Genomic DNA, 24580 nt, shown 5'->3' on the forward strand with positions numbered 1-24580 from the left:
GACATACAGTCAGGTCCATAAATATTGGGACATCGACACAATTCTAATCTTTTTGGCTCTATAAACCACCACAATGGATTTGAAATGAAACAAACAATATGTGCTTTAACTGCAGACTTTCAGCTTTAATTTAAGGGTATTTACATCCAAATCAGGTGAACGGTGTAGGAATTATAACAGTTTGTATATGTGCCTCCCACTTTTTAAGGGACCAAAAGTAATGGGACAATTGGCTGCTCAGCTGTTCCATGGCCAGGTGTGTGTTATTCCCTCATTATCCCATTTACAAGGAGCAGATAAAAGGTTCAGAGTTCATTTCAAGTGTGCTATTTGCATTTGGAATCTGTTGCTGTCAACTCTCAATATGAGATCCGAAGAGCTGTCACTATCAGTGAAGCAAACCATTATTAGGCTGAAAAAACAAAACAAACCCATCAGAGAGATAGCAAAAACATTAGGTGTGGCCAAATCAACTGTTTGGAACATCCTTAAAAAGAAAGAACGCACCGGTGAGCTCAGCAACACCAAAAGACCCGGAAGACCACGGAAAAAACAACTGTGGTGGATGACCGAAGAATTCTTTCCCTGGTGAAGAAAACACCCTTCACAACAGTTGGCCAGATCAAGAACAATCTCCAGGAGGTAGGTGTATGTGTGTCAAAGTCAACAATCAAGAAAAGACATCACCAGAGTGAATACAGAGGGTTCACCACAAGATGTAAACCATTGGTGAGTCTCAAAAACAGGAAGGCCAGATTAGAGTTTGCCAAACAACATCTAAAAAAGCCTTCACAGTTCTGGAACAACATCCTATGGACAGATGAGACCAAGATCAACTTGTACCAGAGTGATGGGAAGAGAGGAGTATGGAGAAGGAAAGGAAATGCTCATGATCCAAAGCATACCACCTCATCAGTGAAGCATGGTGGTGGTAGTGTCATGGCGTGGGCATGTATGGCTGCCAATGGAACTGGTTCTCTTGTATTTATTGATGATGTGACTGCTGACAAACGCAGCAGGATGAATTCTGAAGTGTTTCGGGCAATATTATCTGCTCATATTCAGCCAAATGCTTCAGAACTCATTGGACGGCGCTTCACAGTGCAGATGGACAATGACCCGAAGCATACTGCGAAAGCAACCAAAGAGTTTAAGGGAAAGAAGTGGAATGTTATGCAATGGCCAATTCAATCACCTGACCTGAATCCAATTGAGCATGCATTTCACTTGCTGAAGACAAAACTGAAGGGAAAATGCCCCAAGAACAAGCAGGAACTGAAGACAGTTGCAGTAGAGGCCTGGCAGAGCATCACCAGGGATGAAACCCAGCGTCTGGTGATGTCTATGCGTTCCAGAATTCAGGCTGCAAATGACTGCAAAGGATTTGCAACCAAGTATTAAAAAGTGAAAGTTTGATTTATGATTGTTAATCTGAAATAAAAGAAGGTATGTGGCGCTGGTATGAGAAGTATTCCGTATACTTCTCAAAAGGTGTCAAAGTGCAAAACATATGATAAAACTATCACAAATACGGTGTGTGTCTCCCCAATTTTTGTTGGAATAAAATAATAAATAAGTGACAAGTGACTGAATAACGCTTATAAAGTGCCAAGTGCAACAATGCTGTGCTGAGTATACTCTGGGTGATTGAATAAATTAATAAAAATAAAATCAATAGTGAGTGACCCAATTCAGTGAAAAGGTGCACTGGAATATTTTTCCTAATCCGAAAACAAATGTGATGACAAGGATGTAAATTCAGACCAGTGATACCGGTGTTACGTGTGTGGTAATATCACAGCCTGTTATAAATAAATAGTGTAAAAGATGTAAATAAATAAACCATGAACTAAAATCAATAGTGCCATATAAGAGCCGGTTCACACTACCACTACCAGAAAGTCGCCCTGTGACTTGAAGAGACTTGTTTAGAGACTTGGAAGAGACTTGGAACAGACTTGTGCACTACTTTGAAGAGACAGGCGACTTTGTCTGTGGGTAATGCCTGGCTAATCTCTTTCTTCTTCCTGGAAAGTCTGATAACAAGTCGTGTCAATTAAGATAAGGAGGCGACTCCCATTGAAGTATATGGGACAGTCGGATCCCAGGTCGCTTCAAAGTAGTACAGGACCCTTTTCTGAAGTCGGAGCAACTTCAGTAGTGCCAATTAAGACGGCACTGATTGATTAACATTGCTTTTGTTATGTCAAGCTACCTGGGGCAACACAAGTTGCCTCACAAGTCGCGCTAGTGTGAATGGGCTCTAATAGTGATAACACAGTGAACAGCTGTGTTTATCCTTGGGTGTGTCAAATAAATCCGCAGGGAGCTGTATACAAAACCTTACAGCAGGTATATGGAATATAAATCAACCATAGATAAAAATAGCAGCAATAATCAGAGCTTCAGAGGAATAAATAGTCCATAAATAACCTAAAAAAAGGGGGGGGGGGGTAATCCCACAATTAAAAATAGTCCTCAGGTATTTAGTGCAAAAAAAGGTGACTTCAGTGCAGGTGCTTCTATCGGTAGCCTGGACTCTTCAAGTGTTCAGATCCCCTGAGCAGAATGCTTGCAAAGGACGCCTCCCCAGCCAGACAGGCTGGCAGCAGTGATGACCACTGTCCAATACAAGTGGAGGAAGGATTTTCCCAGCCAAAAGCGCAGGAGAGCGAAGCCACCATACCAGGGACTCCTTTGTTCCCCGACTCAGCCGGATCTGATTGTCCAGAGACTGTGGAGTCTTGTCCCACTTGGTCACAATCTCCCTTTGCAGGGACCTCGTATGGAACTGTGCAAACGGAACTTCCGTGAAGGTAGATACCATTAGGCCCAGCACCTGCATGCAAGTCCAGAGGGATGATCATATGTTGGACAGCAGAAGGTGAATTGAAGCCTGCAATTTCTGGAGTTTGTCCAGAGGAAGGAGCACTCTGGCTACGGCCGAGTCCAGGGTCAGGCCCAAATAGACAGAACCAGGGCAGACTTCTGAAGTTTCAGATTCCAGTCGAACTCCCACAGAGTTCATATTGTGATCTCCAGGTTCTCCACCAGAGCAAAGGGAGACTCTGCTCACAGAAGGAGATCGCACGTTGGCATAGGAAGGCTAGCACCGGAGCCAACGCTTTTGTGAAGACCCGAGGAGTGGAGGCGAGACCGAAGGGTAACACCACAAACTGATAATGTTCCTCTCCCACAGCTCCTCTCCCACAGCAAAGCGGAGAAAACACTCGTGACTGGCACATATTGGAATGTGAAGATAGGCATCCTTGATATCTATAGAGGCGATGCCACCATCATTTGAATTGAATCCATTCTGAACTTCTGTACCCACACAAAGCAGTTCAGCGCCTTGAGGTCCAGGATTGGACGCACTTTGCCTTCCTTCCTGGGGACTGAACAGGTTTGAGTAAAAACCCCGAAAGTGTTCCGAACTCGAAACCAGGACGATCACCCCTTGAAGGAACAGGACTTGTACTGCCCCAAACAGACCCCGCAACCTGTCTGTGGACAGGCGCAAGTTGGAAGGAAAAAACCTTGCTGGGGGACAAGAGCGAAACTCAATCTTCTAACTGGGCCGAATGACTTTGTGGACCCACTTGTCTTGCACCAGGGAGGTCCACGGGTCCGGAAACCAGTGAAGACATCCCCCCACCCCTGATATGGGTGAGAGCACACCTTCATGCAGAAGGAGCCTTATCCGCGGGCCTGGAGAAGCCTGTTCTCGACTTGCCAGACCAGGGTTGTTTGGATCTGCCAGAGGAGGCCCTGAAAGGCTTTGAGCCCTTGTCAGTACTAAAAAGAAGAGGGTGGCGCTCACTGGTGTCTGTAAATAACTGTACTCTATGGAAGACTGTAGAATGTCTCTTTAAATGGATATGGCATTTATTAAATACATAAATAAACAGTAAAAAATTGCCACGACAGTCCCAACATTCCTGAATCTCCTTGGGTTGTTGTGAGATCAAGGAGAATGCAATGCTCGATAAGACCTAAGAATATAATGGCATCCCTCTTGGACTTGACAAAGCGCATGGCGCGAAACATGTAGTTGCGGCAACCAGAAATCAAGTCTGTTTACGTCCGTGATCGGCCCCGACTAGACTGTCCACGTCTAGGACAAGATTCCTTGCCCTTAGTAGCCTACGAAAGAAAGGTACTCTTCCCCCCTGTGAGATCTTTAATTATGTCATCCAGGGTAGCTCCAAACAGACGATCTCCTTGAAAGGGAAGATCAGTCAAGACTTTTTTCGAAGTCTGGTCTGCAGACCAGCATTTGAGCGAAAAGACACGCCGAAGGACCTCCGCCAAAACAGAGAGGCGAGCCATCGGGGAAGCCGCATCCAAAGAGACATCACAGATAAACTGCAGCCCCTGGACCAACTGGTCCGCCAGCTCAGCAAAGGTATGAGGGAGTTGTTCATTCTCCAGGTCACAGCGTAGGAGCTTAGCCCACTCGGTCAGAGTTTGCAACACTAGGGCAATGGTAAACACCGGTCTCATTGCCGAACCAGCTAAGGTGTACATAATGCAGGCCACAGCCTCTGCCTTCCGGTCAGCCACAGCCTCTGCCTTCCGGTCAGCCACATCCTTAAAGGCCGGGGACTCTTCCACCAGAATCATGGTTGCCTTGTTTAATCTGGAAACCGGAGGGTCCATCACCAGTGGCACAATCCACTTCCTAAGAAGGGACTCCTCATAGAGGTAACGCCTAGTAAAGTGCTTAGGAACCCCATGGGGACGCTTTGGTCGTTACCACTCTTTAGCGACAATTCTGTCAAAATAGGCAGGGAAAGGGAACACCTTTGCCGCTCTAGATGGCTAGTGAGTGCCAAAAGGTACCTGCGCCTCTGTCGCAGCTTCAGCTACGTCCTCCATCTTCAAGGTCTCACGCACATATACAATCAGTGCATCTACCAGCGCCTTTTCATGCGCGTCACAGACGTGGAGGCATCATCCTCACTATTAGAGGATTCCAGGCGCGTGGCCGCAGACCCAGCAGGGTGACCCACGTCAACGGCGGCCGAATCAGATTCAGGATCTGATGAGACAGGTGAGGCATGGGAAGGGGGGGGGGCGGCACATTTTGCTAGCCCGACGCCCGCAAGTCGTCTCCATCCGTGACACAAGGGACTCCAGGACCGCCGTCAGTGCATGGAGCTTTAGAGAAGGGATCAGGTGGGGAAACTTGCTTCAAAGACTCCATAAGTCACCAGGGGGATCCCACAAAAAGTGTAACATACTGCTAAGGGACAACCCCCACCATGCTGGCAGCACCACCCGGTTGTTAAGCACAAGGCACAGAGCGATCCACAGCAGAGAGGGAGAGGACCCCCCCAGACTTACCACCTGCCGACACAGGCACCTGCAATCACCAGGAGAATCTGCACTACACATGCGGCGATCAGGAAGCTAAATGATCCAGGAGTCAGCACCAGGGGATAAGGAGAGGCTCCCACCGCCGAAATCGCCACCCACGGTGGCTCCACTGTCATGGCCGCCGCTATTTGGAATGCAAACCACAAGAAAATGGCAGCAGAATTACACAAACATAGCCGCCATGTATAGGAATACACAAGGCTTCAACAAAATGGAGGCTCCGCCCGGTGCCACAGGGCCTACAGGGACCCAGCAATCGGGAGACCAGGCCTCAGGACAGTTTCAGGCAGGACAGGGGGCCCTGACAGTATTGTCCGGTACCAGTGGCGCACCCCCCATCACCAGTTAGGGCCCTCCCCCCACCAAAAAAATACATTCCTAGCATATGTAGAGGAGGGAGCAGGATGAGGAAAATGGCAGGGGGGGGTGACTGTGGGAAGGAGGGGAACCCGGGGGTCCAACTGTCCCAAGGAGGTGCCCACGTCCACCCCAAAACTCTCCAGGGGTAGAGGGGGAACAACTACTCTCCATACCAAGAACCAGGTGGGCACCACTCCAGACAGATAATCCTCTCCATCGAAATGGGGGGCTGTTGGCCAGGAGGAACGCTGCGACTCGGGCGGAGACCCAGACGTATGCGACCTTGCGAGGCGTTTAACTCGCAGGGCTAGCCCCCGTCCGGTGGGGCTATGTCACGGCCAACCTAGCGCGGAGCTGAGGCCTGCACGCACTCACTAGCCAGACTGGGGTGACCACTCAATCTACATTATCCAGCCCATTGCCCAGTCCGGCAGTTGATTATAGATCTCACAGGAAAAATCCAGGAGGAAAAAATAATTCCTATCTAAAACATTTTGCCAGGACCAAAGATCCCAGCAAGGAACTAGGTCCTTACTCCTGACTAAGCAGAAAAAAACTGAGTGACTATAGCAGAGAGAGTGAGTATACTCCCTGGGACTGCCCATGGGTATAGCCAGAAGTTTTTTCTGCCTAGTGTCCTACTCCTGTAGGGGGCAGCATAACCCAATGGTCAAGAATGACAGGAGCTGTGTCCGTCAATGAACATCAGAGAATTTTAGGGTAAATCAAAAATCCAATTTTTTTCACCATGGGGAATGCCTATGATGCTCCATTGTTCCAATAATTGCCTCCATTAAAGTAGAAGTCCACCCTAACACTAAAATCTCTGCATCTATAGACCCCCACAATTTAACATTAACCTATCTAGCCCTTATAAAAAAAAAAAAAAAAATCTGTGTATATCCCTTTTTTCCGACCCAATCCCATGCTGAGCAGTCAGCCGTGGCTTCGCTGTGGAGGCGGGTGCAGAGGACACATCCGACAACGGAAGCCCCATAGTAAGTCTATGGGTGACATCACTTCCTATTCATTTCACAGCAGTTCATTGTTGGCTGTGTCCTCTGCAGAGCTTCCACCGCTAGAGATCGGATCAGCTTAAAAAAAAGGTATGATTTCTTCTTTACAGGGATAGATATGTTAGTGTTAGATCGTGGAGGTCTATAGATGCAGGGATTTTAGATTTAGGGTGGATTTACACTTTAACACTGCTTTCAGTCATGTGAAAAACTAGTATAATGGTGGATAATTGGGCTGTACATAAGTAGACATAGGAGTACATCTGGAGTAGTCCTGGAGGGTCTCCGAGCACTTCTGGGGACTTCTTAGGTGCCTGATATAGACCTGAACTCCCATGAGGCCTATGGATTTTATGTTCCAGGTCAGTCCTCAATCTATTTGTCTTCATTAATATATCCTGTGCATTTAGAAATACCAATGATATCAGTGATAACCGTTCTGGTCATGGGATCAGGTCTTCATTTACAGGAACTGTCTTTCTATTTCACTCTATACATCTGTAATTGTTGTCAATGAACGAAAGAGAAATAAAGATTTCCTACTGCTGGTGTCACCTGCCTTCTCTGTGCAGCCGGCATCTCAGCCAATCCAGAGCCAGGCTCCTTCTTTAGGTGCTGGCTCAGGTGTTGCTCGCCATTCAAGCAACATGTCAGCATGCTAGCAGCCAGACCTTCTGGGTTCCCAAATGGACTTTTCCATTGCCTCTCAGTATTGTGTAAACAGAGGGAAAAAAAAGCCTGAAAAAGAAAACGAAAGCCAACACATCTAAAGATTGGTAAGCTGCAATATATTAAGTTTATGGTTTTAGGTTTAACCACTTCCTTACCAGGCCATTGTAAAATGACGCTGACAGGACCACTCCGTCGATCCAGGCGAACGTCATATGACATGACATCCGCTCGGATCTGCTGCTCTACCGCCCCGCCCCCCCCCCCCCCCCCCATCAGTGTAAAGAGCCATTAAAAAAATGTCTCTTTACCATGTGACCGGCTGTGTTTAATCACAGCCGGCCACATGCACTTCCCTCGTGCACGCCGCTCGCGCGTGCCCCCAGGGGCGCACAGAGCGGAGATCGGGGATTGAGAGTGTCACTCTGACACAGTCCATCCCTGATCAGGATAAAGAGCCAATGAAATTGGCTCTTTACCATGTGACGGGCTGTGTTTAACCGCTTGCCGACCGCCGCACGACTATTTACTGCGGTGGTCAGCCCCTCACAGGCAAAGCGACGTAGTGCTGCCGGGCACTCACGATCGTCCGTTACACCGGAAGAAAGGCAGACGGCTAATGTAAACAAAGCCGCCTGTCATTCTTCCCTGTGTAAGAATGGAGATCAGACGGTTCTGCTATGTAGGGCCGTTGATCTCTGTTCTTACACCAGTAGCCACAGCCAATCACAGTTAGAAACACGCCCCTAGGACACACCTAACCCCTCCCTCTCCAATACAGTTAACTCCTTTACTGCCAGTGTAATTTTTACAGTAACAGTGCATATGTATAGCACTGATTACTGCAATAATGTCACTGGTAACCCCAAAAGTGTCAAAAATTTCAGTCAAGGGTCCGATCTGTCCGCCGCAATGTCGCAGTACCGCAAAAAAAAAAAAAAAAAAAAAAAAAAAAAAAAATCGCAGATCGCCGCCATTACTCGTTAAAAAAATAAAATAAAACAACAAAAATCTTTCCCTTTGTTAGTAAACGCGATAACTTTTGCGCAAACCAATCAAAATACGCTTTTTGCGATTTTTTTTTTTTTTTTATCAAACATATGTAGCATAAAACAAATTGGCCGAAAATGTTAAAAAATTTAGATTTTTACATTTTGTTTGGGGAATTTCATATAAAAAAATGTGAAAAATATTGTTATTTTTGCAAAATTTACGCTCTTTTTTTGTTTATAGCGCATGATCAAAAAATCGCACAGGTGATCAAATACCACCAAAAGAAAGCTCTGTTTGTGGGAAAAAAGGACGTCAAATTTGTTTAGGTACAGCATCGCACGACCGCGCAATTGTCCGTTAAAGTCACACAGTGCCGAATTGCAAAATAAGCCCTGGTCAGGAAGGGGGTAAAATCTTCCGGGGCTTAAGTGGTTAATCACAGCCGGTCACAGAATGTCAACAGAGAACACGGTAACTAGCTGTTACCGTGTTCTCCTCCTCACACACTGATCCTGTGTGAGGAGAAGATTGCGGTAACAGCTAGTTACAGATTACAGTGCACCCCAAAACACACTGATTGCCCCCACAATAAAGAGGACCTGTCACTTGCCCATCAAAGTACCTGTCATTAGCCCATCAAAGTACCTATCACCAGCCAATCAGAGTACCCGAGTACCTGTCACCAGCCCATCAGGTACTCTGATGACAGGTACTCGGGTACTCTGATGGGCTGGTGACAGGTACTCGGGTAATCTGACGGGGTGCAGATAGGTACTCGGGCACTCTGGGCTGGAGAAAGGTACTCGGGTACTCTGATGACAGGCACTCGGGTACTCTGATGACAGGCACTCGGGTACTCTGATGACAGGCACTCGGGTACTCTGATGACAGGCACTCGGGTACTCTGATGACAGGCACTCAGGTACTCTGATAACAGGTACTCGGGTACTCTGATAACAGGTACTCGGGTACTTTGAGTACTTGTCATCAAAGTACCCGAGTACCTGTCATTAGAGTACCCGAGTACCTGTCACAGCCCATTAGAGTACCCGAGTACCTCTCTGTATCCCATCAGAGTACCCGAGTACCTGTCAAATTCCGCTGTCCTGGTGCTCCAGGGCCTTCAAAAGTGTGATAGGTTGTAATGAAATGATATGTGTAATTTATGCTCCTAGAACGCCTGACGGTGCTCCTTGAATGTTGGGCCTCTGTATGAGGCCAGGCTGTGTAAAAGTCTCACACATGTGGTATCGCCATACTCAGGAGGAGTAGCAGAATGTATTTTGGGGTGTAATGGCAAGTATGCATATACTGTGTGTGAGAAATAACTTGTTGTTATGACAATTTTGTGTAAAAAAAAAAATAAAATTATTTTTTCATTTTCCCAAGAATTGTGGGACAAGAAATTACAACTTCAAAAAACTCACCATGCCTCTTACTAAATACCCTGGAATGTCTACCTTCCAAAAAGGGGTCATTTGGGGGGTATTTGTACTGTCCTGACATTTCAGGGCCTCAAGAAATGAGATAGGCCGTCGGTACATCAGGTGTGATCAATTTGCAATGATTGGCACCAAAGCTTGTAGACTCTAACTTTCACACAGACTAAATAATAACCACTAATTTGGGTTATTTTTACCAAAGATATGTAGTAGTATAAATTTTTGCCCAAATTTATGAAAAAAATTACTTATTTGCAAAATGTTTTAAAAGAAACTAAAACAAAATGTTTTTTTTTTTTTTCAAAATTTTCACTCTTTTTTCACTTATATTGCAAAAAATAAAAAACCCAGTGGGGATTAAATACTACCAAAAGAAAGCTCTATTTGTGTGAAAAGAATGATAAAAAATTTGATTGAGTACAGCGTTGCATGACTGAGTAATAATTATCATTCACAGGGTGAGAGCACTGAAAGCTGAAAATTGGTCTGGGCAGGAAGGGGTGTAACTGCTCTGTATGGAAGTGGTTAATACACCTTGAGAAAGGAAAAGGAAAAAGAAGAAATCTACTAAACAAATCGCCTACTATAATGTACAAACTCTCTAAAACTGGCAAGTAATTGTACTGAACAGAAATAGAAATGGGGGGTGTGCATGCCCACGCGCCAATGAGAGGGACAAAAAAAAAAAAAAAAAAAAAAAAAAAAAACCTTTGTTGATATACTTTTTATTCAACAAAGGTTAATTTTTCATTTCTCTCCCATTGGCGAGTGGGCATGCACATGAGAGAGAGAGAGAGGAGAGAAAGGAGAGCGAGAGAGGAGAGAGAAAGGGGAAGAGAGAGAAAAACAGAATTTTTGTAAAATCTTTCCGTAAAATTCCTTTCTCTGAGTCCTCCGACAATCGCCGCCCACTCATACAGTCTTCACCAATGGGGTATTGACTTCCTCTCCTTAGGAGTAGTTAGGCAAAAGACTTGTTAAAACAAAAGCATTTCCATAGACACACCCATGGGGGCTGTCCCACTGGTCCAATACCCACCTGCAATAGCCATCCCAACTCAGTTTGGTATCAAAGCAGTTAAGTGTATAAGAACCCCAAAAGAGGGGCGGGGGCGGCGACTGTCGGAGGACTCAGAGAAAGGAATTTTACGGTAAGATTTTATAAAAATTCCGTTTTCTCTTACGTCCTCCGACAGTCGCCGCCCACTCATACAGTCTTCACCAATGGGGATGTCCCAAAGCAGTGTAGACATGAGGGGTGGGAAATGCAACCATCAGAAAAGGCAATGCAGTACCCATATCAGAGAAAGGAACCTTACACAAGCAGCAAGGGAACCTTCCGGGCAACAAAAAAAGGCTCAACAGGAGCAACAACCCAGGAAAGCAAATAACCAAGGGGGTAAACAACCCCAACAGCCAGGGACCCACAATAAAACCTGGGTCCCCTACTGGACTGCCGCACAGAGAACTTTGCGGCCAAAGGAGGCATCAGCTGATGCCAGAACATCAATTTTGTAGAATTTGGAAAAGGTGTGCACTGACGACCAAGTCGCAGCCTTGCACACCTGGGCCACTGAGGCCCGATGCCGGAAAGCCCAGGACGCACTCACCGACCTGGTAGAGTGCGCCTTGACAGGGAAGGGTGGTACCCGTTCCCTCAACGAATAGGCCTGAACAATTGTCTGTCTGATCCATTTTGCAATGGTCGCCGCAGATGCAGCCATGCCCTTCCGAGGTCCCTCAGGAAGGACAAAGAGGGAATCCGTCTTCCGAAAGGATTCAGTCGACGACAGGTAAACCCTGATCGCCCTGACAACATTCAAAGAATGCAACGCAATCTCCTTAGGATGCTTAGATTCGCACAGAGCGAAGGTAAGACAGACAATGTCCTCATTGAGGTGAAAATCCGAAACCACATTTGGAAGAAAGGATGGGTTTGGTCGCAAGACCACCTTATCCCTATGAACCACCAGGTAAAGGGAGCGGCAAGACAACGCCGCCAACTCCGACACGCTGCGAGCAGAAGTGATCGCTACCAGAAAGGCAACCTTTTAGCAGAGGTAAAGAAATTTCCCTGATGTTTTCAAACGGGGAACGTTGTAACATGGACAGAACCAAGTTCAAGTCCCATGGAGGTAAGGGCTCAGTTCTAGGAGGGGCCAAGTGACGCACTTCTTGAATGAAGGTGCGAATCAAAGAATTAGACGCCACAGGGCGCTGAAAAAGAACAGCCAGTGCAGATATCTGGCCCTTAATCGTAGCCAACGCAAGGCGCTGATCCACACCAGACTGGAGGAAAGCCAACACTCGCCACCGAGTATGAATGAGGAGAGAAACCCCTGGACTCACACCAGGCAAAATAAGCTTTCCATGTACGGTAATAAATCTTACCAGACGAGGCTTTCCTAGCCTTGATTAAGGTAGGAATAACCTCCGAGGAGAGACCCCTGTCTCTCAGGACCTGGCTTTCAACAGCCATGCCGTTAAAGCCAGCGACTGTAAAGCAGGATGGAAGATCGGTCCCTGAGACAGCAGATCTTCCCGCATTGGCAGCCGCCAAGGAGGCTCGACGGCCAGGTGATCGATGTCCGCATACCAGGACCGGCGTGGCCAGTTCGGCGCCACCAGAATCACCAGTGTTTGTTCCGAGGCCAACCTGCGAAGGAACCTGGACAACAACTGAATCGGAGGAAAGGCATACATCAGACGATACTGATGCCAAGGCGCCACCAGCGCATCCGAGGCGTCTGCCAGAGGATCGCGCGTTCTTGCCATGAACCTTTCCACCTTGTGGTTTAGCCGAGATGTGAACAGATCCACATCCGCGGATCCCCACTTCGCACACAGCAGCTGAAATACCTCCGGGTGCAGGGACCATTCCCCCTGGTCCAGGGTCTGGTGGCTCAAATAATCGGCCTGCCAATTCTCCACAACCGGAATGTGAACTGCCGAGATCGCCAGGACATGAGTCTCGGCCCAAGACAAAATTCCGGTCACTTCTTGGGCCGCCCGGGCACTCCTGGTGCCCCCTTGGTGGTTGATGTATGCCACCGCAGTGGCATTGTCCGTCTGCACCCGTACAGGACGGCCCTGAAGACGATCCGACCAAAGGAGCAGGCACAGCCTGATCGCTCTTAATTCCAATATGTTGATCGGAAGGGAGGATTCCTCCTCCGACCAAGTGCCCGCCCTGGGCAGATAGGTTGCCCAGGACGCCACCCCAGCCTGACAGGCTGGCATCCGTGGTAATCACCATCCACAGTAACGACCGGAAGGATTTCCCTTCCGACACAGCCGGGGACTGAAGCTACCACAAGAGATCCATTCTGGTTTGGCGGCTCAGAGACACTCTCCCGTCCAAGGACTGAGGCAGTCTGTCCCACCTGGCCAGGATCTCCGCTTGGAGAGACCGCTTGTGAAACTGTGCAAATGGTATTGCCTCGAAGGCCGATACCATCAACCCCAGAGACCGCATACAGGTCCTGAGTGATGAGGATTCGTTGTCCCTGAGGGACCTGACCTCGGACTGCAGGATCCGGAGCTTGTCCTCCGGTAAGAACACCTTTGCTTGAGCAGAGTCCAGAACCATTCCCAAATACGGGAGACGAACCGAAGGAGACAAGGTCGACTTCTGAACGTTGATCGTCCAACCGAACTCCTGGAGCATCTGGACCGTAGTGGACATATCGCACAGCAGGCTCTGACTGGCACTCGATCTTAACAGGAGATCGTCCAGATAACCCAAGACCGCAATGCCCTGTGCCCGCAGCAGTCCCAGAACAGGTGCCAACACTTTGGTAAAGACCCTTGGAGCCAAAGCGAGACCGAAAGGTAACTCCACAAATTGATAGTGTTCCTCCGCGATAGCGAATCGGAGGTACCTCTGATGACCCTCGAATATGGGAATGTGTAGATACGCATCCTTCAGGTCGATAGAGGCCAGGAATTCTCCTGGGCTCAGAGAGGCCACCACCGAGCGGAGCGATTCCATGCGGAATTTTCGAACGCGCACGAAGCGGTTCAGAGCTTTCAAGTCCAGAATTGGACGCACTTTACCCTCCTTTCTGGGCACAGTGAACAGATTTGAATAAAACCCCCGAAAGCTGTCCCAATGAGGCACCGGGACAATTACCCCCTGAGCGAGGAGATCCTGAACCGCTTGATGCAGGTCTTGTAACCGCCCAGGGGTCAAATGAAGATTTGAGGGAAAGAATCTGTCCGCCGGCCGTGAAAGAAATTCGATCTTGTACCCTGATCCAACGATTTCCTGAACCCACCTGTCCTGAACTCGGAGCAGCCAAGGTTGGAGGAAACCGCGCAAACGTCCCCCCACCCCTAAAATGGGTGAGGGTGCCCCTTCAGGCAGAGGCGGACTGAGCCGCCGCACCAGCTTGGCCGGATTTTTGTTTGCTGGCCCAGGGCTTTCTCTGGCCACCCTGGCCCTTGAAGGGTTTCCCCTTGTACTGTGACTTGAAGGCATGAAAGAAACCCTGATTAGGTTTAAAGGCGGGACCCCGCTTGCCGCGGAAAAACTTGCCCTTAGGATTCTGGGGCAGCAGAGTGCTCTTGCCCCCAGTGACTCCCTTAACCAATTCATCCAGGGATTCTCCAAACAGGCGAGACCCCGCATAGGGAATGTCAGCCACCGCCTTCCTAGATTTCTGGTCAGCCGACCAGCTCTTCAACCAAATCAGCCGATGGTTAAGCACTGCGACACTGGACAGTCGCGCAGCCAAAGGGGCCTCATTTAAGGCCGCATCGCACAAATACATGACTCCTTGATAATTCTGGTCCACCATCTCCACGGTAGTGGGGGGCAGAGTCAGCCACGAGTGTGCATCTGAGCACCTTGGTCCAGTCCGCCACAGCCTGAACCGCCATGACAGAGGCGAAAATAGGCCTGAGCATGGAACCCGCCACCACATAGGTGTGGCGGACAAGCGATTCCAGTCTCCTATCCGAAGGATCCCTAAATACCGGAGAATCTTCGGTAGGAACCAGCGAAGCCTTGTTCAATCTGGCTACAGTGTGATCCACTTGAGGAGCCACACACCAGCGTGCAACCGTAGTAGACGCAAAAGGAGTTGAAGAGAAGTTGAAACCTCTTAGGCACCGTGAAGGTGTGTTTTAAATTGCGCCATTGTTCATTCAGTGTGATGAAACTCAGCGGGGCAGGGAAAAACCTGCGCCGTCTTGCGGGTCCTGTGTGTACCAAAAGATGACACAATGCCCAGAGGATTGGGCTCATCCTCTAAATGTAGTGTTTCTTTAATGGCAGAAATCTGCGCATGCATAGCCGCACGTTCCTCCGGCGTCCCAGGGGGGGAATCATCCACCCCTGTAACCTCCGCCTCCCCCTCAGACTCTTGCGGGTCCTGAGAAGAGCGAGACCCTGAAAGGGGCACGCTACCTACAGCAACCATGTCACAATCAGAATCAGAAGAAAAAGAAATCCTAGGCCTTTTTCTAGCAGCACGTTCAGACATCAGCACATCCATTTTGGACACCAAAGTTGCCACAACAGCAGCCAAATTAGTCAGAGTAGAGGATTCAGAAGAATTTGAATCCCCCACCAAGGTTGGAGGGAATTTGCTGTCCTTGGAATCCATTGCAAAAAAAGTTTTTTTTTTTTTTGAGGTACTTGCCCTTTAAATGCGCCGCGGACCCCCGCAGCACACCGCTATAATGACTGTGGAACACAGACCCCCCCCGCAGGGACAAACTGAAGCCAGGAAGATTGCACAATGGAGGAAAAGAAAGGACAGCAGGACAGAGCCCCAGAAGTGTGTTACCAGCTCCTTCGGTCGCTACTGAGTAAAGGAAGGAAGTGATGTCACCGCAGAGACTGAACAGAGGCTGCAGGCTAAGGAAACATGGATGCTTATGCAAAGCAATGGGAGGCTTCGGCAAAATGGCCGCCGACATGTGCTCGGAACGATCGTTGCCACACACAAGATGGCGTCGTAAGGCGCCAAAATACACTACACACAATGCTATATAAGCGCCCACAGTGAAGCCAGACATGCTGCCCACACCTAAAATGGCGGACCGGCGGTTTTTCAACCCCACAGCGGTCGCCACACTAGTCTGTACCTCCAAGCACCTCAGTGACACAGGAGAGGGATCCCCCAAACCCCACACAGCGCAGGCTGTGAGAGAAAAAACCCCCCCGCAGGGACCAGGATCAGGGAGCCCAAAAACGCACAGACATAGGGGACACCACAGACACAGAGGACTGCTGACCCCAGACAGAGGCCCCACACAGAGTGTACTTACCTGTACCTGATGGCGTGGGGTGCCTCACATTAAAACGGAAAACCGCCCACCCTCAGATGGCAGGGGAGTGCCGCCAGCCAAAAACGCAGGACACCAGGAGTGCACGGACGAACCATGCATGTGTCCGGTGAGGTAGCCACCTCACAAGGCTGCATCCCTGAGGACAGGGATGGGTCGTTTGTGAGGCCAAAGTAAACACATAGCCTGCGAAACGCTTGATGGCGGGCTGGGATTCCATCTGATCCTCTGTCCTGGATTCCCAGCTCCGCAAACTCCATCTTCATCCGAAGATCCGACAAAATAAACAGCTAGTAATGCAAAGAAAAAAAATAAATTTTTAGAAAATAAAATCATAAAATAGAAGAAGAAGGCTAAGATTGTAGCCCCAGCACAGGGAAGCCTGACTACTCCTGAACTAGGCAGAAGACAAACTGAGTTGGGATGGCTATTGCAGGGGGGGTATTGGACCAGTGGGACAGCCCCCATGGGTGTGTCTATGGAAATGCTTTTGTTTTAACAAGTCTTTTGCCTAGCTACTCCTAAGGAGAGGAAGTCAATACCCCATTGGTGAAGACTGTATAAGTGAGTGGCGACTGTCGGAGGACGTAAGAGAAAAGAGGACGTAAGAGAAAAGAGGAAGAGAGAGAAAGGGGAAGAGAGAAAGGGGAAGAGAGAGAGAGAGAGATAACACCGACCTAAGAATAGCCCATGGCATCCTTCAGAAAAAATATAAACAAATCCTTAACCACTTCCCGCCCGCCCTATAGGCGATTGACGGCGGGAATGTGGTTGCATTATCCTCGGGGGGCACACAGAGCGGCGATCGGTGATGCGGCGTGTCACACTGACACACCGCATCTCCGATCTCGGTAGGCTCTTTACCATGTGACCAGCCGTGTCCAATCATGGCTGGTCACATAGTTCACAGGAAGAGCCGTTGATCGGCTTTCCTCAGTACGTGCCTGACAGGCACAAATAAAGTAGAGCCGATCTGCGGCTCTCCTGACAGGGGGGGGGGGGGGTCTGCACTGATAATCAGATCATTGATTACCAGTGCAGACCCTCGGGGGGGGGGGGGTGCCACTAGAACCACCAGGGATGCCCACCCATGACCCCAGGGATGCCCACTATGGCCACCAGGGATGTCAATCAGGGCTCAGGGAGTCCCCCAGTGCCCTCCCCATAAGTGCTGTCCGCCAGTGCCCTCCCCATCAGTGCTGCCGCCCATCATTGCCATCTATCAGTGCCGCCCAACAGTGCCCATTATTGCCCACCAGTGCCGCCTATCAGTGCCCATTAGTGCCGCCCGTCAGTGCCAATCAGTGCTGCCTATCAGTGCCCACCAGTGTCGTCTATCAGTGCCCATTAGTGCCCATCAGTGCGACCTAATAGTGCCATCAATGCCACCTATCAGTGCCCAGCAGTGCCGCCTATCAGTGCCCACCAATGCTGCATATTAGTGCCACATCAGTGCCGCCTATCAGTGCCACCTATCAGTGCCTGTCAGTGCAGCCTCATCAGTGCTCATCAGTGCAGGAAAAAACGTATTTATTTACAAAAATTGTATAACATAAAATTTTTTTTTTTTTTTTCAAACTTTTTGGTCTTTTTTTGTTTAGCAAAAAAGAAAAAACCTTGCGGTGATCAAATACCACCAAAAGAAAGCTCTATTTGTGGGGGGAAAAGGACATAAATTTGGTTTAGGTACAGTGTTGCATGACCGCGCAATTGTCATTCAAAATGCAACAGCGCTAAAAGCTGAAAATTGGCCTGGGCAGGAAGGGGGTGAAAGTGCCCGGTATTGAAGTGGTTAAATTAAAGAGAAAAAGCAAAAAACATTATCTCCAACAACCTGCAACAGTTAGAAGAGGCACTTCAGGAAAATTCTTTCTGGGAAATATGGAAGAATATTCGCTCAGCACCCAGGAAAAACAACCTCCACGTCCAATATGGCGACTAGAGATATGCCGGTTTTGGGTAATGCGATATATTGCGGTATCGCATACACACAGTATCGTTATTGTGGTCATTTTTAAAATACCGTATATTTCTGCTCTCCATTGATACTTTTCAGTGAACTGCCTGACTCGTATGAAACAGATCACTTGTAACTCACTCAATAGAAACAGGTCTGGTAATATGTTCCTAGAGTGAGAGAGCTTCAGCTTAGCTCCTCCCTGCAACCAATCAGACGGCTCCCAGCACACTGACAGCTGGAAAGTGGAAACAACTTATCACAGTTCCGAGTCAAGAGTACTCAGTACAGCCGACCAGTTACTGAGTCACAGAACCGTCACACCAAGTCAATGATCAGGTGGCAGCAGTGATGGGGCACAGACAGCGGGGACACAGTCTGGAAGAGAAGAGATCAAAATTGAGATTCAGTATTTAACCCTTTAGTAAGAGTGTCAGCTCTGCAGGGTACACCTCTTTCTATATACTGTCTCTGTATCCTCTCTGTATATTAGAGTGTCAGCTCTACAGGAAACACATCTCTCTATATACTTTCTCTGTATGCTCTCTGTATATTAGAGTGTCAGCTCCACAGGACACATCTCCCTATATACTGTGTCCTCTCTGTATATCAGAGCAGTGTTTCTCAACTCCGGTCCTCAGGGCACACTAACAGGCCAGATTTTAAGTATTACCTTGGGGAGATACAGATTAGAATACTGCAATCACTGAGCAACAAATGATATCACCTGGGATGTATTTCAGTTTTCTTGCAAACCTGGCCTGTTAGTGTGCCCTGAGGACCAGAGTTGAGAAACACTGTATTCGAGTGTCAGCTCTGCAGGGCACACATCTCTCTATATACTGTCTCTGTATGCTCTCTGTATATTAGAGCATCAGCTCTGCAGGAAACACCACTCTAATATACAGAGGATACAAATACAGTATATAGAGAGCTGTGTGTTCTGCAAAGCTGACACTCTAATATACAGAGAGGATACAGTATATAGGGAGATGTGTCCTGTAAAGCTGACCCGCTAATATAGAGAGAGGATACAGAGACAGTATATAGAGAGATGTGTGTCCTGCAGAGCTAACACTCTAATATACAGAGAGGATACAGTATATAGAGTGTTAGCTCTGTAGGACACACCTCTCTATATACTGTAACCTATTTCTGTATATTAGAGTGTCAGCTCTGTGGATTAGATATATATATATATATATATATATATATATATATATATATATATATATATATATATATATATATATATATATATATATATATATATAGTATACAGGGGTTGCTGTATGAAGTAAGGTTGAGTCAGAGCTTCGGTTCACTTGCTTGTCACAGACTCAGCAAGTGAACCGAAGAATCGATTCATGAATGGGATCATTTTAGAGAGTAGTTCCAAATGAACCGATTCACTTAAAAGAATCGAACTTCCCATCACTAGGCTCCGCTCTCCTTTACTAGAACCAGGGCTGTGGAGTCGGAGTCGAGGAATCGGAGTCTGAGGAAATTTTGGGTACCTGGAGTCGGAGTCTGCAAACAATGCACCGACTCCTACTAAATTTAAATTAAAATAAAAGCAAGTTTAAATGTCCCAATTCACAAAAAGTTATAATTAATGACTTAGTATAAAGGAAACTTATAATTGAGGAGGCCAAATGTAAAAAGGAAGAACTACAGAAAGTTCTGAAAGGACGTTTTGTCTTCCTTAAAATGGATGCATGCACACGTCACAGAGTCAATTATTTTGCTATTAATGTTAGATTTGTGGATGAAAACAACAAAACAATAACACGGACCCTCGGATTAAAGGACACTCAGGCACATCACACCAGTGATTACCTTCAGAAGTTAGTGGAGGGTGTTATAGAAGATTTTGAAATTATAAAGGAACAGATTTTATGTGTTGTGACGAATAACGCTTCTAACATGTTGAGCACAATTGAGAAGAACGCAGACGAAGAAGGTAACAAACAGTTATCAGAGTTAGAGGAACACAGCTCTGCAAGTATTGGAGAAAGTTTAGAAACTGAAGAGAATGATGACATTTTTTTTGACAACTCTGTTGAAGAAGCATTGAAGCTTGCTACTATTCATCATATGCGATGTGCTGTTCATACACTGCAACTTGCCATAAGAGATGGATTAAAATATCGCCATGCAGCTACACTAATTGGCAAGTTACGGCAAGTAACTGTTGCAGCCAGGGCTCCGAAAACAGATGCAATTTTGAAAAGACGTGCAGGTAAAGGAGCCATTTTGCATCAAACAACTCGCTGGGGAAGCACTTATTTAATGGTGAAGCGTTTGCTTGAACTTAAAGACTTCATAGAAGAAATGGAAAATGAAAATCTTGCATTAACTGAAAGCCAGTGGACACAAACAAAAGAGCTGGAGAACCTTCTTTCTCACCCCCTTCACTGTCACCAAGAGGTTGCAATGTGACGATCTAACCCCGGGTAAATTCCTCTTGGAATGGAAGAGCCTGTTATATAGCCTGAACAAAAATGGAGGGTTAATAGCTGAGAGCATTGTATCTTCAATGATGAAAAGAGAGAGTCTTTTGCTGGAAAATGAAATCTTGTTAGCGGCTATTTATGTCGACCCAATGAGCCAACTTTTGCTGAACAGTGAACAGACTGCTACTGGGAAAAAGGCCCTCTATGATGTAGCAGTTCGCATGAAGGGATTACGACCTGAAATACCTCCACAGGATGAAGTTCTTTTAAGCAATAGTGGTAACTCAGGATTAGGGCTGCAACGACTCGTCGACGTAGTAGACTACGAAAATTCGTTGACGTGCGTGAAAGGCGTCGATGCGTCACGTCACACGCCCCCCTGCTCGCATTGCTGGCCGGGCCGCTGCATTGATTGGGGCCGCTGCAGGCTGCACTGCCCCGCCCCCGGCCCCCGCTGCGCTCGAGTCCAGAGTAAAATAGGTGCAAAGAGGTTGCAACGGCGCTACCTTTAAAGTGATTAAGTGTTATGTGAACAATGTGCCAACATAAATAGTGGTGCTTAAACACTGTTAAAAGCTTATGTTTGGGTCCAAAGTAAAGTGCACTAGTGACTTGTAATGTGACAAGAATAACCAATTTTTTATCCTGGACCCAAAACAAGGTGCCAAAATGATGGAGAAACAGTGAATTTTATTTAAAAAAAATAAGTATATTAAAAAGTGCAATTTATTAGTGAAATTGTGCTTGCTGAAAACCACATAGGTAAAATAAATAAATAAATTCCTCCTTAGAATAAAAAAGTGCTATGTGCGATCAAGTAGGAATTCCACTTAGTGAAGGGTTAAGTGAAAATCGTTATTATAAACGAGAAACTAAGGAGAAATAAAAAATGTGAAAAAAAAATGAGGAAAAAAAATTGGGGTTGCAACCACCAGTGTGACCACTAGGTGTCGCCCCTCACATACGACCTGTTAGTCAAACGATAGGATTATTCGGGGGTTCTCCGGTGGAATGAGCGTTTCCCAGCTTTAGATTCCTCAAATGGAAAGAGAGAACCCCATGATGCCGTATACAATGTATTAGGAGTGGGAAATTAGTAGGGACTCACGGGTTAGGCTGTCCGAGATCAGTTGGTGCGGCCGGGAAGCTTCAGCGTTCCACGGCCCAGGCTCCGAAAACCGGAAGTGACGTAATGACGTATTGACTCCACCCTACGCATTTCGTTAGAGGACATCTGCTGGAGCGGCCGCACCTAGTGGTCACACTGGTGGTTGCAGCCCCAATTTTTGTTTCCAAATTTTTTTCACATTTTTTATCTCTCCTTAGTTTCTCGTTTATAATAACGATTTTCACTTAACCCTTCACTAAGTGGAATTCCTACTTGATCGCTCATAGCACTTTTATTCTAAGGAGGAATTTATTTATTTATTTTACCTATGTGGTTTTCAGCAAGCACAATTTATCACTAATAAATTGCACTGTTTAATGAATTTTATTTAAAAAAATAAAAGTATGTTTCTCCATCATTTTGGCATATTCATTGCACAGCAACTAGTACTTTACTATTGCACCTTGTTTTGGGTCCAGGATAAAAAATTGGTTATTCTTGTCACATTACAAGTCACTAGTGCACTTTACTTTGGACCCAAACATAAGCTTTTTAACAGTGTTTAAGCACCACTATTTATGTTGGCAGTGGCACATTGTTCACATAATCACTTTAAAGGTAGCGCCGTTGCAACCTCTTTGCACCTATTTCATTCTTTAACCCCCGAGGGTTTGGTTGTTGGCAGCTTACACCTGTTATTCTCCATATATCTTTTACACAACTCCATAGCGCTGGTCCCCCCCGTCTATTCCAGTCCAGAGTGTCCGGCTCTTCTACGTCAGCTACTGTGAGCGGCATGACATACTGGGGCGCCTGCGCATCAACTGAGCTGATTCTCTGTGGCTGCAGAATGCCACCAACGCCGATGATCCCTCCCACTGTCCCACACAGACGAGACGTCATGCGCCACTCCAGCAGCATCATGTGATGGCAGGTGAGCCTGAGGGGTCTACACAGGGAGGGGGGCTTACTAAGTGGTCTGTACTAGGTGGGAGGTCTTACTGAAGGGTCTGTACTAGGTGGGAGGGCTTACTGAGGGGTCTGTACTGGGAGGGGGGCTTACTGAGGGGTCTCTACTGGGTGGGGGCTTACTGAGGGGTCTGTACTAGGTGGGAGGGCTTACTGAGGGGTCTGTACTTTTTGTTATTCAAAGGATTAATTAGCTAATCAAAAAAAGAGCACTCAATTAAGGAAAAATAATAAAATAAAAATAATCGTTAGATTAGTCGACAGACAAAATAATCGTTAGTTGCAGCACTACTCAGGATCATCTTCTTCAAACGAATTAGACTTTGATTCCTTCTTAGACAAAATGGAAGTTGCTAAAGGAAAGCGACGTCGCATAAAAGTTACAGAACCAGTAAATGTCCAAATAAAAAAATTCCAACAGGAGTTTTATAAAGCACTAAAAGAAGTTGAAAAGTATGATCGCTCATCAAAACTTACTGTTGAAGAAGCCATCCTTGTTTATCCAGAGATCGTTAGTGATGTGGCCAGAATAGTTACTACAATGCCACCCACCCAGGTCAGTGTCAAAAGATTATTTTCATCCCTAAAAATAATAAAGTCTGACTTAAGAGCCTCTATGAAAGAGGATCTGGCAGAGGCAATTCTCTTCCTTAGAACTCTACATTGAATTGATTTGCATTTGCTAAGCCTATAACTACATTTCAAGATTAATATAAACCATTTCTAGGTTTTACAGATTTTGTTTTTGGTTCATATAGATAAGCTTTGTTTTTGTTCTAAAATTACCAAATAATGTGATTTGTATTTTTGAACTGGTAAAGTTCCTGTTCCTGATGTTTATGCCTGCTGCTACTATCCAGCCACTTGATTTATTAATATTAAAAAAAAAAAAAAAAAAAAAAAAAAAAAAAAAAAAATTAATAAAACTTTGTTGTTTTCATTGCGTTTGTCTTTTTAAACTGTTCAATACAGTAGACTGTTGGCTTCCCAGCCAGTAGTCCTGTGGTAATGACATGCATGTTGCCTTTCTTTCCTTCAAGGAATGTATAAAATGCATTTGCATATTAATACAGAGGAGTCAGAGTCGGAAGTACAAAAAACCCAAGAGTCGGAACATTTATCTACCGACTCCACAGTCCTGACTAGAACGGAGCCGCTACTTCCTGTATAGGGCCGGCTCACAGGCGGAGTGATATCAGATGCACTCCCTGTGACAGGAGGAGCCATACACAGGAAGCAGCGGCTTTGCTCTATACTGCAGGCGCATGCTTCCTCCTGGGCTCAGCTACAGACAGACAGAGCCTACAAGCAAATCCCTGCAAGTACCCACTACTATTACCCATACCTCTCAACTTTTGAATTTCAGAATGAGGGACACTAGAGTGAAAAGACCTGCGGCACGCTACGTTGCGATAAATTGTGGGCGTGATCAAGCGCCTAGTAGTGGGAGGGGCTTAACGGATATGTTTAAACAAAACCCCGGCTTCCTTGTACCTATAAAATATGTATTAATTGCTTTGTCTGAGCCTACCTAAAGAAGAACTTCATTAAAATAATCAGGGACTGCATAACAACCAGCAACTGTTGAGACAATAAAGAGTTTGGTGAGAAGTATATAATGTACAGTATTGTGTATATAGTGCAGGAGAGTGTAAAGCAGAGCACAGGGGTTGGAAAGTGCTCCAGTCAGTGATGGGTTTAGGATACATAACACAGGTTGTAGGGGTCCAGGAGTGCATAATGCACAGAATACAGGGTCCAGGAGTGCATAGTGCACAGTATGCAGGGTCCAGGAGTGCATAGTGCACAGAATACAGGGTCCAGGAGTGCATAGTGCACAGAATACAGGGTCCAGGAGTGCATAGTGCACAGTATGCAGGGTCCAGGAGTGCATAGTGCACAGTATGCAGGGTCCAGGAGTGCATAGTGCACAGAAT

The 24580-nt window shown here is 46.7% G+C and overlaps 2 protein-coding genes and 1 pseudogene across 3 annotated transcripts in view; 2 read left to right on the forward strand and 1 right to left on the reverse strand.

The window, feature by feature from the left end:
- Positions 1 to 23497, forward strand: part of LOC309546599 — a 34373-nt pseudogene extending 10876 nt beyond the window's left edge. Inside the window, exons 2-3 of the transcript in view lie at positions 19742 to 20845; positions 22940 to 23497. The product of the transcript in view is annotated as an uncharacterized misc_RNA (transcript). The remainder of the gene's footprint in view (positions 1 to 19741; positions 20846 to 22939) is intronic.
- The window catches only part of MIX23 (mitochondrial matrix import factor 23), a 487847-nt gene that overhangs the window by 322213 nt on the left and 141054 nt on the right, over positions 1 to 24580 (forward strand). The gene's annotated exons all lie outside the window — the stretch shown is intronic.
- LOC309547923 (uncharacterized protein) overlaps positions 1 to 24580 on the reverse strand; it is a gene marked incomplete at its 3' end in the record, with an annotated part of 77601 nt that overhangs the window by 44184 nt on the left and 8837 nt on the right. The window lies entirely within an intron of this gene.

Source organism: Pelophylax lessonae (assembly GCF_965119305.1).
Source record: "Pelophylax lessonae genome assembly, chromosome: 2".
NCBI classification, from domain to species: domain Eukaryota; kingdom Metazoa; phylum Chordata; class Amphibia; order Anura; family Ranidae; genus Pelophylax; species Pelophylax lessonae.